This window comes from Phodopus roborovskii, unplaced genomic scaffold, assembly GCF_943737965.1.
Source record: "Phodopus roborovskii unplaced genomic scaffold, PHOROB, whole genome shotgun sequence".
Classification (NCBI taxonomy): domain Eukaryota; kingdom Metazoa; phylum Chordata; class Mammalia; order Rodentia; family Cricetidae; genus Phodopus; species Phodopus roborovskii.
Window position 1 is genome coordinate 8,907,232 of NW_026126645.1, and position 14,595 is coordinate 8,921,826.

General features: G+C 43.2%; 1 protein-coding gene across 4 annotated transcripts in view; it reads right to left on the minus strand.

Moving 5' to 3' along the window:
• Prdm2 (PR/SET domain 2) overlaps window positions 1–14,595 on the minus strand; it is a 101,089-nt gene that overhangs the window by 35,234 nt on the left and 51,260 nt on the right. The gene's annotated exons all lie outside the window — the stretch shown is intronic.

Below are 14,595 nucleotides of genomic sequence, written 5' to 3' on the forward strand. Positions count from 1 at the left end.
TCAACCCCAGCTTTCACTAGAGGTGGTTTAATGGTCTACAGTGGGTATGGAGACAAGAGAGACATTGGGAACACACATGAAATGAAGTTTTCTACAAAGGATCCTGGCCCACTGAGTATCCGAGTACCCATAGAACACCACTGCAGTATCTGCGTACCTGAAAAGCTACTCAAGGGAGAATCAGGAAATGGAGACCACAGGACTGATGGGAACAGTGTCTGAGATACTGTGCCCAGAGGGCTTCTGTAAAGGTCACCAAGCATGATACTCTGGCCCAGTTAACAAGGTCAGAAGTGACCATGACAAGTAGCCACCAGGAAAGAGATCCTGTCAGTCCACTAACCAGCTTGACAGTAAGAGGCTGGGCCTGTTTCGTTTCATATGAAAGTAACATGCTACACATTTCTCAGATTTTTTCCTTAATTAACTTCAAAATTTACCTGAGAGTAAAACATTGCTAAGTTCCTTTGACACAATCACACCTCCTCTTGTACAGGTAAGTTCACTAACACTGTCTGTAAACACTGGTAAACGGGACTGGATGGACTCCAACAGAACAGCGGGAGGGGAACCTCCAGCAGCCCCAGTTTTGTTGTGTAAATTCCTGATGTGCCTGCTCCCACCAGAGGGCAGCTGCAGAGCCTGTGTGGGACATCAGCCTCCCCACGTCCACAAGAGGCTGATGGACACAGCAACAATCTTATTTTTGCTTTTAATTTTTCTAAAAACAAAGAAATAAAAAAAATCGTTTATACTGTGGCTTTGAATTCCAGATTTGAGAAAGAACTCCCCAAACAAACCAGCCAATTTAAATTAAGAAAACATCAAGTTTCCTCTCCTTTCCTCTTTGGAATCTTCAAAGTCCTCTGGTATAAGAAAAAAATATTTTAGAGGCTAATTAAAACATCTCTGAAATCTAAGCAAAGCTGCTAGCCTGTTTTATCACATAATTTAGACATAGGGTTCTTCTCATAGTTTTTCAAAAAGTCTTTATGAGGGAAAAAGGATGTCTGATCTAAAACACTAGGAAAGCAAAAGGTCAATTAAAAAGCGAAGGCTGGAGAAATGGTATAGGAGTCATGGGCTGTTCTTCTAGAGGACCAGGGTTCAATTCCAGCAACCACAAGGTGGCTCACAACCATCTGTACCCCCAGTTGCAGGACGGAGCATTCAATCCAGGTCTGTTCCCACAGCAGACACACAACACTGAGAGCTCCACAGTGGTGCTGCAGACCAGGTGCCTGAAGAACCCAAACCACCAGGGAAGGAAGGCTGTATCCTCCATCACTGGTAAATGCCTCTTAAAGCCCAGCATACATTTTACAATACTATATTTTGATGAATTAACTACAAATTTACTTTAAAATATTTTAGAAATAAGCTTAGACACAACTGAGACAAAGCACAGCACTAAAAATTCCCTCTTAGTATTTGTTACAGAAATAGAATGTGTTCAGACCTTATGACAAGCAAGTCTGTAGTAATCACAAATGTAAATGTTAAGTGACCTCAGGATACTCATATTAAGACACTGGGAGTGGCACCTAGTGATGTAGTTGTAAAGAAAGCTGTATTTTCCCTATCTCTGTTCTCTAAGACCAACATAATTACACAAAAAAAAAAAAAAAATTCATGAGTGAGTGGTTTTCAAAAATGAAATGCACACAAAAGCAAAACTAATGAGATAAAATTAACATTTCTGTGGGTAAGATTAACATACACATTTTTCACCCTTGGTCAAAAGTCTCTACTTTCCACTATGAACAAATTATATGTTTTCTCCCTCCTACTTGTATACCCAACAAAACTGTTCAGAATAAAAATTGCTAACCTTGCCGGTCATCGGTGGCACACGCCTTTAATCCCAGCACTCAGGAGACAGAGGCAGGCGGGTCTGAGTTGGAGGCCAGCCTGGTCTGCAGAGCCGAGTTCCAGGACAGGCTCCAAAGGAATACAGAAAAACCCTGGTCTCAAAATAAAACAAAACAAAAAACAACAACGACAAAAAAAAATTGCTAACCTCAGAAATACCAAGTTCACAAGACACAATTATAGAGATTTAAATGGAATTAAAAATTGTAGCATTAAACAGTCAGAATTGCTGAAGCCTTCAAATCACCTCAGAGGTGTTCAGGGGTATAACCTGTAGCTTCCTGTATATAACAGAACTTCAAACAATGTCTCCCCCTTTCAAACAAACACACACTATCTTCTTTGCTCTGTTACACTGCTCTTTAGTTATTATACCCATCATTATTTAAATAAAATATCTACCTTAAAACAATCGTGTTGAGTGCCTATTGATATTAAAGAGGGTCCTGGCCTTGGCAGTCAGCTATGATGAGAGTCATGTTGACTAGCTTTTATTTGCATTTTCTAAAACTAAAACTCCCCAAGTAGACAAGTGGATATGTTACATTTAGGTAGAGGGCTACAGACACAGGATACGGGATCCCTTACAAGAACTCAAAAACACTTCATCTCATGACCCTTGTGGCATGAAAAATAAGAGACCCAGAGGCAGATATTGGGGTTCAAAGATCAGAAAAGCAAAGCCACATGCTTTGCCACAAGCTCTCACCTCTACCTCAGGCTGAAAGGGCTGATCCTGTCTCCACAAGCTCTCACCAAGCCTCAGACTGTAACCTCTCCTTAGAGTGACTGGAAACTGAGTGCCTCTACTGAGATCTTGCTTCTGTCTTACATATTCTTCTAATGTTGGGATTAAAGGTGTGAGCTATAATTCTCAATTCTCTTTTAGAGTGATTCATGATTGCGTAGATCTGGGTGGCCTTGTACTCACAGAGATCCATGGATCTCTTAATCCTGAGTCCTAGGATTTTGGGTGTGTACCACCACCTCCTAGTTTCTGACTGTTGGGATTAAAGGTGTGTGCTACCACTCACTCCCTGACCTCTGCAGCTTGTTGCTGATTTTGCTTTCCGAATCCTCAGGCAAGCTTTATTAAATCATAAATATTGTATCACTATACCCTAATATGGAGTAAGGATCTTTGTTCTAGTCCAACTGCAATAATAAAACAGCATTATTGCTCATCAGCCCAATCCTATCTCTGACATGTTAAGTGTCATCAAGACATCTTCATACCTACATGGTATCCTATCACACTAAAGCACATCATCATTGCTTCAACAGGAATCTTGGCCATGCTCATCTCAGCACTGTTATACAGTCCTTCAATCTCAGCAACACAAAACATTGGGACACATTCTCCTCACAACTGTTTTTACATTATAGTTCCAAACTTTTCCTATAGGTCTCCACCTAAACTCAAGAGTTCTTCATTTAATTAACACATCTATTCTCAGATGCTCCAGGAAATCAGCACAAGCTTGTCTTTGTAAGTCTGCTTTTTCCTCTGCTTTTTCTTCATTTCATAAAGGTTTTAATGCAATGGTAAACAGACAATTTTGATGATTTTCTTGGGTATTCTTAGCTATAGGATTATTAGAAGTTACAAAAAAAAAAAAACAAAAAAACAAAAACAAAACAAAGGCACAGAGAAATTTTCCATGTAGGAGGTTAGAGACCTCCACAAAAAGCCAAATATGTAGAAAAGTTACTCCGAAGTATTTGTATTTCATTGACAAGGGAAAGGGAAGCACTGGCTGGAGGAAGGAAGACAAACACAGGATGAAAGGGAAGGGAGAAGGGGCTGATGTAAAAAGCCAGGAGACCAGGTAAGGCAATGCAAGTAGCTCCAGAAGTGAGGGCAGCAGCACCCACAGCTACCCACCCCCAGCAGACCCCAGACTCCCAGCAGGCTCCAGGACTGGGTAAACACCACAGCATAACTCAACACTGGTCTTCAGGGATTATTCCACATAGATGCTTCTTCTTCTGCCAACTCAGGAAGGTAAAATAGTGCTGCTTCCAAGAATGGGAGGAAGACTAAGAATGAAGGCTTGCCAGAACCAGGTTTAGAGCATGGGGGTCTCCAAGGCCAGTACTCATTGATGAGAAAAAGGGTCTCTCATTCTCAACCCAGTCCCTCATTCACCTGTTCCCAGTAGATCTGCCCTGTGTGCAAGCTCATACATCCCCTCTTCAAAGAACTGACCCAAATCAAAGGAGTACACTAAATCAAACGGGTCTTCAGCAAGAGAAACCCCAAACCTACATGAAAGTACTGCACCACAGCCCTTGGGCTATGATCTGAGAAAGAAGAAATAACCCTGTTGCAAGCAAATGGGAACCACCTGGGTACATGTTGGTGGTCTAACAAGCCGACACTGACAGGGAGGGGCAAGAACAAGCATACAGAGGAAGCCTCTCAGTGTGCCTGGCAGAACCTGTGAACAGAATCCTCTGGAAGGGGTACCCATAGCAGATTCCACTCAATAAAACATGCAATTCCCCACACTTGGGAGTCTAAGCTGCCAGCCTATGTTCCTTCTTATGCCTCCTCTAGCAACTTTCTCCACCAGCCATTTGTTTTGTTAATTAGTTTTGCACTGAACAGGAACCCAACCTGAAATAATTATGGCATGTACAAGTCTAAGGCAGCAGGAGAGAAAAAAGAATCCCATTACCCATTAATGCTCCATCAACACACACCAATGCTTTACTAGTGTAAGACACAAGTATCTATCTTTACTAGTGTAAGATACAAGTACAGTCTACACTTATCGACTTCATTACTCTCAACAATTTTTCCAATCCGGTTTTTTTCCTAACTTGAACATCCATTTTACATTTCATAAGTGTGTGTGGAAGTCAGAGGACAGCTTTCGGGAGCCGGTGCTCTCTTTTCACCGTGTCATTCCAGGGACGAACTAAAGGCATCAGAACTAAAGACATCAGCATCATCTTCCTGCTGAGCCACCTCTCTGGCCCTCAACCCCAGCTGTACTGTTGTTGCTGTTGTTTTAATAAAACATACTGAGATTCACTTTGGTGGTTTTTAAACTTTATTTAGGGAAGGACATCTTAGACCCCTTTGAAAACCAGGTAAAACCCAGGTCAGTCACATTGGGCATGATGCCGTTCTGTAGTCTGCACTAAGGTCTGGGCCTCTCCTTACTGGAGCCAGGCTGTGAGTGCATGCAGCCCTGTGTATCCATCCACAAAGGCACACCTGTGTATTCTCTAACTTCTCAGCACTGTCAAGTCCATTTGCGCCCCCCACCCCAACTTCATTAGTACTTTCTAAGAAAGTGGTTCTTTTACACTCTTGCTTTTCCCTAACTTCACACCCAAACAGAGCACAAAGAAATCTGAACTGTTTCCACAGCTAATTTCACAACTGCCTAACGACTTCTGAGAAAATGTATCTAGACTTCATCCAAAATGTCAAACACAAAATCTGGTGTCGGGAATGGTATGAACTACACAAGGTAGGACAAAGAACATAATCAAGCCAACGAGGACCAATCTGTGCAACACATCAAATGCCACAGGTCACCTGTGGGCACTCCATCAGCACAGGTGAGTGAGTTCCCAGAGCAAGTGCAGCAGGCAGCTTTGAGGCAGTCTGGGGACTCTTCAGGCCACAAGACAGCTAGGAACACTTACCTAGTTAAATCTACTCAACTCTGAATCTCCAAAGCAAAAACATGAAGATTCCTAAAGTACATGTTAAAAAATGTTGAAATTCGATTTCTCAGATTTTTGCTGGTGAGCCCAGGGACTAACACCCACCACAGAATGAATTGTGCTGGTACCTCCATTACTATGAAATACACCAAAGACGCACAACAAGCAGCAACGGAGGGCTCAGCCTCATCTTTAGTTGTTGCAGCTTTGAGACAAGGACTCATGCTGTAGCTCAGGCTGGCTCAGGTGGCATGAGCTATATCGCAGCCAGTTCTATCTTACCCCATTTTACAGAAAGGCAACTAAAGGCAAAAATATGTAAAGCAACTTTGTTATTAAAGCAAGGAGTCAAACTGGTCTTCTTATGTACACTATTCTTATCCTAAGCTTCACACATTTAACACTTGAGGTACAGAAGTCTGCAATTTTCCTTTCCTCTTTCCACCTAACACACGCACACTTTGGACTCAATTTAAAGAAGTTATCCATTTGCAAAGGATTAACTGATTAGTACTCAACAAGGAAGCAACCAACAGTAAAGCCTGTGGGCCCATACAATGTGCATTTCTACTTAGGATTAACAAAAAAAAAAAAAAAAAAAAAAAAAAAAAAAGCAACAAAAAAGTCTATACCAATTTACTACCTTAGCATACAGAATAGTTTATATTTATCTTCAATTCCTGAATTTACAGTTTTGATCAAGTTTAACTGCAAACAGATACTAAAGTTTAACATTCAAACTCCATCTTTTTTTTAATCAAACATTTCTATAGCTCAACTAACAAGGAAAAGATGCTTCCTCAGACAGTTCGTGTACCTGCTGGTAAAATTCATAATGATGAGTACATAAGGAATTTTGGATCCTTAAAGGAAAGGGGGAAAAAAAAAAGTCAAGCAATTGCAGCTAATAACAGACTGCTCCTCCTCCTTTTTGTGGTCAAGATGTAGGTGCCATTGTGAACTGCACAATCTAGCCTGTGGAAAGAGACCACGTGGGCAGTTCCACATTAGAAAAATCACAAGGAAGACTGACCAGCAGGGCCACCCACTGTACAAACCTGTCCACTCATGGGCAATTTGCACACTGCCCTGCCCTATCGGCACTAACACCTTCACAGGAAAGGACCCGAAGAGGAGGAGCAGAGAGAAACCTCATTCTTCTCTTAGACTTTGGACTTCAGCTTTTAGCCAGCAGTCACTCTATCCCACAGAGAAAGGAGGTCTGGTAATCCCAGATTAAAAATACAAACAGCTAGCAGGCCCAGAAAGGCAGTCTACACCTCAAACTGGCAAGAAGATGAAAATCAAACCCAGAAGTCAAACAGTAAAAACAACAAAAGGCCCAGAAATGGGTTTGTTGTCCATTCTCAACTGTGCAACTACAACTTCAAACAATGCCTATAATACTGCTCTTAGATCTAAATGCAGGCAAACAAACCAGTTTGCCTTCATTTTTTGTGGCATGTGATGTTAAGAAACCTACAAAAGACTGCGTCGAGAAGGTGTGATTATAAACACAGGAGGGAAGAGACAATCCTCAGCAAAACATGGAGCTCATTCATTAAATGTGAAACTGGTCTTGTCAAGCCAACATCATAACACTAGTAACATATGCTTTAAAATGTCCCAAGTATCATGCAAAGACTCCATCTCATTTCAGAAACCAGTGTTTTTATATACCACACTCGCACAGGATCATTGTGCTATCATAAAATGTCTTGCCTCTGAAACTATATATATTCCTGAACATTCAAAAGTGATGTAATACACCTGCAGTATATAGCATGTGAGGTAACTATCCATTCATCAGCTGACGATCAAAACTTCCAGCAGAGTCACAGCACACACCTTTAACCCCAGCTCTGTGCGGGATGAGGGACAGAAGAGGATTTCAAGTTCAAGGCTTCCAAATCATAACCAGATTTGGAAATAATAAACAGCTACAATCACTGCTGCAAAGCCCCCACTCCCGTTCTCCTAGGGATTAACATATGCATTGCTTTTTAACATTGTAAGTAAAATCACTCCTCACTTGTGGAGAAAAGAACAGAAAGAAAATGTTTAAGATGCTTGGAAACTGAATGCAAACATTACTAAGCTAGCTCTACCCTGTCCATCATGCATGTCTGCCACAGGGTCAGATGTTAGCTACCTAACTCCACAGGGACAACTGAAGAGTCTCAGCTAAAATTCCCAAACTCACATTTGTCACATTATATTCCAAATTAAAGGTGGAAAAAATAAAGACTCTCCTGTGTGACAGGCCATGATGCAATGCAGTAGGTCAGAGTATGGTAATGCACTGCAGTGTGTCTAGGCCTGACCTGAGTCCAAGCTCCAGTGCTCCAAACAAGCTAAACACTATGCATACGTGCCCGTGTGCACACAGGCGCACACACACCATACATATAAATTCAATTAAAATTTTTTTTAATTTTCTGGACAGTAGTGCACACAGTGGTCACAACAACTGGGAAACGGGCAGAAGAAGGATCTGGAGTTCAAGGCCAGCATGAACCACACAGGGAGATGATCTTCAAAATCAAACAGAAGCTACTGTGGGAGAAGCACAATGAAGAACTGAAGTTCAGCACTCCGTAAGAAAACCACAGTTCATCCAGGCCTAATAACACATGCCTATAATCCCTGCACTTAGGAGGTGGGATCAGATCAGAAGTTTAAAATACAGTCAGGACTGCATGAGAAGTCCAGAAGAGGAAAGGCAAGAAGAAAGAGAAGGGAAGGGAGTTGGGGGGAGAGTCGTGCCCAGGACAGGTTGAGGCAATTCTTCCTACTAAGTCCCCTTTCCTGCCTTTCCTAGAGAAATGAGTCAAGCAGCTAGGCCAGGAGCGGCTGCATCAGCAAACCAGATCTCTGGAGGTGCCACTTCAAATAGCTCATACTTGTTCCAAAAAGCCAAAGTGAAACACGAGAGGCACACGCACACGCACACGCACACGCACACGCACACGCACACGCACACGCACACGCACACGCACACGCACACGCACACGCACATTCAAACAAAGCAAACAGAAAAATCTGAACACTTACCTACAGCCTAAGACAGGGAAGGAAACTAGCAAGCATCACTTCCCTCTCCTACAGCCACAGAACAAATCAGAACTGCACTACATCAGTTTCTAGATTTAATTTTCAAACTGTATGTTAAATCATGTTCATGATCCCTAATCTTCAACCTAAGAAAACATTAAAGTACACATTATCAGCAGAACAGCGACAAGACCTCAAGAGGGCTGCACAAGAGGAGATAAACAATTCTTCCTTGAACCAATCAGTAACAGTAAGTCAAAAAGAGGGTCCCAGACTAGGCCCTTCTGCCAATTCTACCTACCAGAGAGGCAAGTGGGAAGGACAGAAGGGTCTTACTCTGTTCTTGTGGCTTCATGACTAATGCCAAAATATTCAAAAATCCCACACTGGCAAACATGCCGACCGAAATAATCTAGAAGTAGTCTCTAAACTATTTAATTCAGGACACTCAAAAGAATGAATATAGTTTGATTCATAACCTCTCAGAGCTGAGATAACTCTGCCATTGGCTCTCATTCTAACTTTGCTGTGTACACCAAAGACATTAATCAAGCACTGTCTTCATTCACATCTGGATTTGTACAGAGACTAAGTAGCTCAATTCACCCTGGCTAATCAGCAAAGCCAACAGCACATCACTGTTCAAGATGAGCCTTTCGTATTCAGAAATATTGTGGATGAAAACTGGGCTGAGGCAACAGAGCCACCAATAGCATTAACGTGGGCACAGGAGCATCAGCTTCTTCAGTGAGAATGAAGATCCCTTTTTTGCAGGGTTATTGGTAATAGTACATATGCAACAGCAAGCACAGTGCTAGAAAACAATAGTAACTGTTGTCACCGTCAGCAGTGTACAAGTGACATCTGTATCAAACCTCAGCTAATAAATAAATTGAGCAGAGATGTCTGCAAAGCATCATACTGGTTTGGTCAGAACAACAAAAACAAACAGCTGCTTTCAGTATTATCTTTTCACTTAGAAAAAGCACAAACATTTTCATATGGCTCTTGCTTCTGCACTATAAGCTCCCCTAAACTATCAATGTTAATAAAAACCAAACACTGAACCTGTATCTGGCAGCGTGGGCTACGATAGGGAATCCAAATTACACAGCTCCTGGCCAGTTAACCTGAACTGCAGCTTGCAGCTCTGCACAGACTTCACTCAAAGACATGCCTACTGGTAGCTAACCCCCAAGTGTGCTTGCTCTCTTCCCACTCAACCAATCCCTGCTTTCTTTATTTTTATTTATAGCATTTTCTGTTTATTGAGACAGGGTCTATGTAGCCTTGGCTGGCCTCAAAGTCAGAGACCCATCATCAGTCTCTGTCCACCCCCACCCCACCCCTAGGACTGGGATTTAGGGCACAGACTACTACACCTGGCTCCTGCTTTCTTTAGAGGCAACTTCAAATGAAAAACCACACCCTCCTTTCTGCCCAGCTTAGGAACACTGAGTTCACGTATCTGAACACCATCTGGGAACTGGAATGAGAAACTGCTTAGACAAGAGAAGCACGGCTAGTTTTCAAACCAATTTAAAAATCAGTTATTTAAGCAAAGAACCTAGTGTTCATATTTCAGGGAACCACAAAAATGGGTTTTTAACATTCAAGTAGTAATCAGATTTATAAACTAAACTAATTTCAACTCATATGGGCCTTATTATTTTACTTTCTAGAAAATGCAATCATAATCAAATCTTTTTTTTTTTTCCTGTATTAGACAAGTCGCACCTTACAATTTACCTATAGACAACTCACAGCACATGGCACAGCTCTAATACACTCAGTCAGATATCTCAAACAGTTTTTCATATATTAAGAGTCTGTGCTGGAGAGTGAGATGGCTGGGCAGGTAAGGGGGCTTTCTTGCTACCAAGCCTGACAACCTGAGTTCAATTCCCAGAAGCCACATGGAAGCAGAGAACTGGCTCCTCTACGAAGTGTTCTGGCCTCCACCACTCTCCACCTCCTGGCATGTGCCATATGCACAGACACACAGACACAGACACACACACACACACACACCAGTGAGCAAGGGGGGTGAGGGGTAAAGAAAATACACTTGTGAAGAACAGTTTAGAAAAGTCTGGTCAATCCGCACAAATGTAAACAAGGTTACATATAACTAAGAATCAACAACACAGAGGCAAATATTTTTCAATTTTAAGGCTAAATCTAGAGTACTTAGGTGATGAAAAAAGTAGAAAAAGTAACAAGTATTCTCCCTCCTGGTGAAAAAGCTTAATTGAGACCATATTGAGCACTTTAGACACAGCCCACAGCGCCAAAGATAGGCAAGACATGCAATGCTCAGCAAAGGCATCTCTCAGAAGCAAAGGCAGCAGCCAGAGCTTCAGGAGACACAGATGTTAAGTAAGACCCACCATACAAAAGACAATCCACTGGGCACAACATGACAAGCCTGAAGCCATGAGTGCAGGAACACTGCCCCTGGCTCCCGGAAGTCCTGCTCCACACCTGTGAGCAGGTGAGGGCCCAGTTAAGTCCATGAACATACAAACTGCCTGCAAGGCACCAGGAGGTTCAGGGCTTACCAACCATCATCCTCAGGCACCAACCACAGCCAGGCCTGTCATTCCACTCCAGCAAAGGAAGCTGAAACAGAGCTGCCCAGTGCTAGAGGAGACCAAGAGATCACTCCATGGAAGCCCACCTCTCCTCTGCTTTTATAGCACGTACTCGTGAATGCTACCTTCACCTCCTTTTACTGTTGCCCACTGCATTACAAAAGCATGGACACCTGCCCACCCAACCCCCACTCCCTGAGAGGTGCCCATTCTTCATCTGGAGGTAGGACAAACCACCCCACAAATGCAGGGTTAGAGGAAATCTGGTGGGTAATCAGAAGTCTGCAAGTCTCTGTTCGGGAGGCTGGGTGCCACCATCACACCCCTCCTTCTGCCTAACAGTTTCCAGTGACCCCATATTCCTAACAGGGAAAACTCACACCTTGCTCTTTCTCAAGATCCTTCTTCCCATGGTGATCAGGAAGCCTCAAAGGTCAGCCTCTGCAGACCCACATCAACACGAACACACACCTAATTTAGCCTGCGCTTGGCTACAATCGTGGAGTCTAGGAACTTCACAGAGCTGGCAACTAGCCATCTCCTCAAAGTACCCCCAAAACCCATACATGTGCCTAGAAGGAAAGAGGCCAAAATAGCCATGTACCTGAGTTCCTCAGTTCAAGAAATTCTCACATGGGCCTCTATGCAGGCGCAAGCTTCCCTAGACCACATGCAGCTCCTCTCCCAGGAGCCCTCGGTCCCAGAGCTTCACATCACCTATGACATAGGTGCAGGAAGGCCTAGACAACAGTGGTGCTGCACCCCACCCACTTCTCACCCACACTGAAGTTACCGGGACAGCCGATGGCCCGTCACTCTAAAAGTCACCCGGTGAGAGAGAGCAGGGACTTCTCTCATCTGTTCACACCCCTACCTGGACTGAGCTCTCTGCACGTGGAACTTTTCAGCTCTCCTAACCCAACCTGCGCTGTTTGTTCAGCAACTTTGGGGAAGAACTTCAAGTATGCTTGATTTCAAAACACTTGAAGTTCTTCATTCACCAAGAGGTTTCATTTAAACAATTCTATGTGGGGACAGAAGAAGCCATTTCCATCTTAACACTGGCCCTAATTTAAATATCATGTGGTCATTGAAAGTCACCTAGATAACTAGATGATGCTATCAAATGAAGGATCGACCCTCCTGACCCTAAGGAACATCCTGTGCAGCCCTATGGCTATAGACTTAGTCTTCTCTACCACCCAGCTCCCCTGTCCCATCCAAGGGACTTCTTGCTGCTATAAATAACTCTCCTCTCTTAACTTGCTGGAACAGTGAGGTCAGTGGGTTAGAGAGGCCTCGAATAAGGGAGAATGGGAGAGTGACGCTGGGCCTAGTGAGGATTTATAATGGGGAAGCATCCAGAGCTTCCCTTAGGTGGTCGTGAATATCCATGGGCTGAAGGAGTCACAAACTCGGTTAAGTCCTCAACAAGAAACCCACACTAGGATGTGGCACTTGTAGTTTCCAAATGTCTTCAAGCCTCAACTCCCCACCCCCACTCCTGCTTGTTAACCTGCTTGCTCCTCACAGTAACCAAGAGGTTAGGTAGCTAAAGCTCACAAGACTTCACGATTCCCCATTTTTAAAGCTGGAAAAGTGCACCTCTCAACAGTGTCAAGAGTGGCCCACAGTCCCACACCTGGCAGAGAGAGACCTAGGTGTCTCATGCTTCCCATTCCTTCCAGCAAACCCTTCCTTCTGTGTAATGCTACTGTTGCTCCTTCAGGTAAGGCCCTTACACACACTGCTACTGCAGTCTAGTTTCAGGAAAGCGTTCACCAGAACTGGGTTTAGTGCAGTGGCACCCTGCTTGCTTATTAACACTACAAGTCCGGGTCTCATCTCCAGTGCCACTAAATAAGCAGAGAAAGATTCACCAACAGTTACTACGTATGGCTAGCAGACTAGACTCAGTTTCATTTCTGTCTTGAATGGAGACAGAAATCAAGAAAGCGATAAAAACTCTAATTCTAAACGTGGCCTTTTCTCTGCTACATTATAGATTATACAGCTCATCATATAAAACAGCCAGAGATAGCCAACACTAACTAACCCTCCCACTTCTTACCCAAAAGCTTTAATCTGTCCCATCCAAGGCATTTCCAACACTCAACCTCACAGAGGCTCCTCGGACATGTATACAATTCAGCACAAACACAAAGCTGAGACCTTACAAAAAAAAAAAAAAAAAAAAAAAAAAAAATTCCAGTAAAAATACTCAGTCTCTGTACAACCATGGGAAAATTGCAAGCTCCTTGGTCAGGGACAATACAAACTGCTTTCTCAAAGCATTATGCACTGTTCTTTCTTTCACACATTGTCTGAGTGTTTACTAGGGGCCAGCTACCTGGCAGCCATCACTGCCTAACTGACTGAGGCACCCTCTTCCCCCCACTCTAGGGTACAGGCAGGCGGAGAATGACTGCTGCCCCTCTGTTCACCAGGGAAGTGCACAACTGCCCAGGATGCCCAGCATATGGCAAGGCTGGTGCCAGAAAAAGGCAAAGCGGACAGAGGGTGCCAGTTTGCAACAGACATTGGACCAGGGCTTTCCATTACCCAATACACCCAACAGTCCTCAAGATCCACTAAAAACAACCTGATGAGTTCTGAAAGGTGCCTCATGCAAGGCACAGATGTGGGCATGGCAGCTGTCATGCAAAGGAGCTGGGGTAAAGAACTGTTAAGACTCCAGTCCTTTGTTTCAACAGTTCGAGGTTATGCCCAATGTCAATCTACCGGTCAGCTGTATGTCCCCAACAAATAAGCAACACTGCCTCTGAATCAATTTACTCTGATTCTCTCTGACACTACTGCCAAAGAAGCTATTATTTAAATGCCTAAAGTCACACTGAGTTAACAAAAAGTTCTGCCTTCACGTCTTCCTGGCTGCTAAGTCAGACTTCACAGCATAGTTAAGAAAGGTTTGATTCACTAAACTCTCCTTAGGTCAAGGACAGCCAACAGAAGCCGCCTCCTGAAGCAAGCTGCCCAAAACGGAGTGGCTATATGTTCTAAGCATGAGCTTCATGCAAGTCTTTTAAGCAAAGCCGTCTTCTGTCCAGACTCTTTATGAGAATAATAATGGGGCGGTAAGAAATACTGATTACCAAATAATATAAAAACCAGCGATCTAGCCATGAAACGTCTAAGTCTGTGTACCCCTAATAAAACAAGGTTTAGTTTCAGGTTTTTCCTCCACACTGAAGTAACTGAATAGAATAATAACTAAAGAAACAAAATAATAAAACAGGTTCTGAGTACTACCAAAGTTTACCACAAAGCAAAGTGAGAATGCCAAAGTTACAGATCTGATTAAATGTCAGAATTTAATGCCACAGTAAGAAAGTTTCCAGGTCCCCTAATTTTTGAACTCCACAAGTCGTAG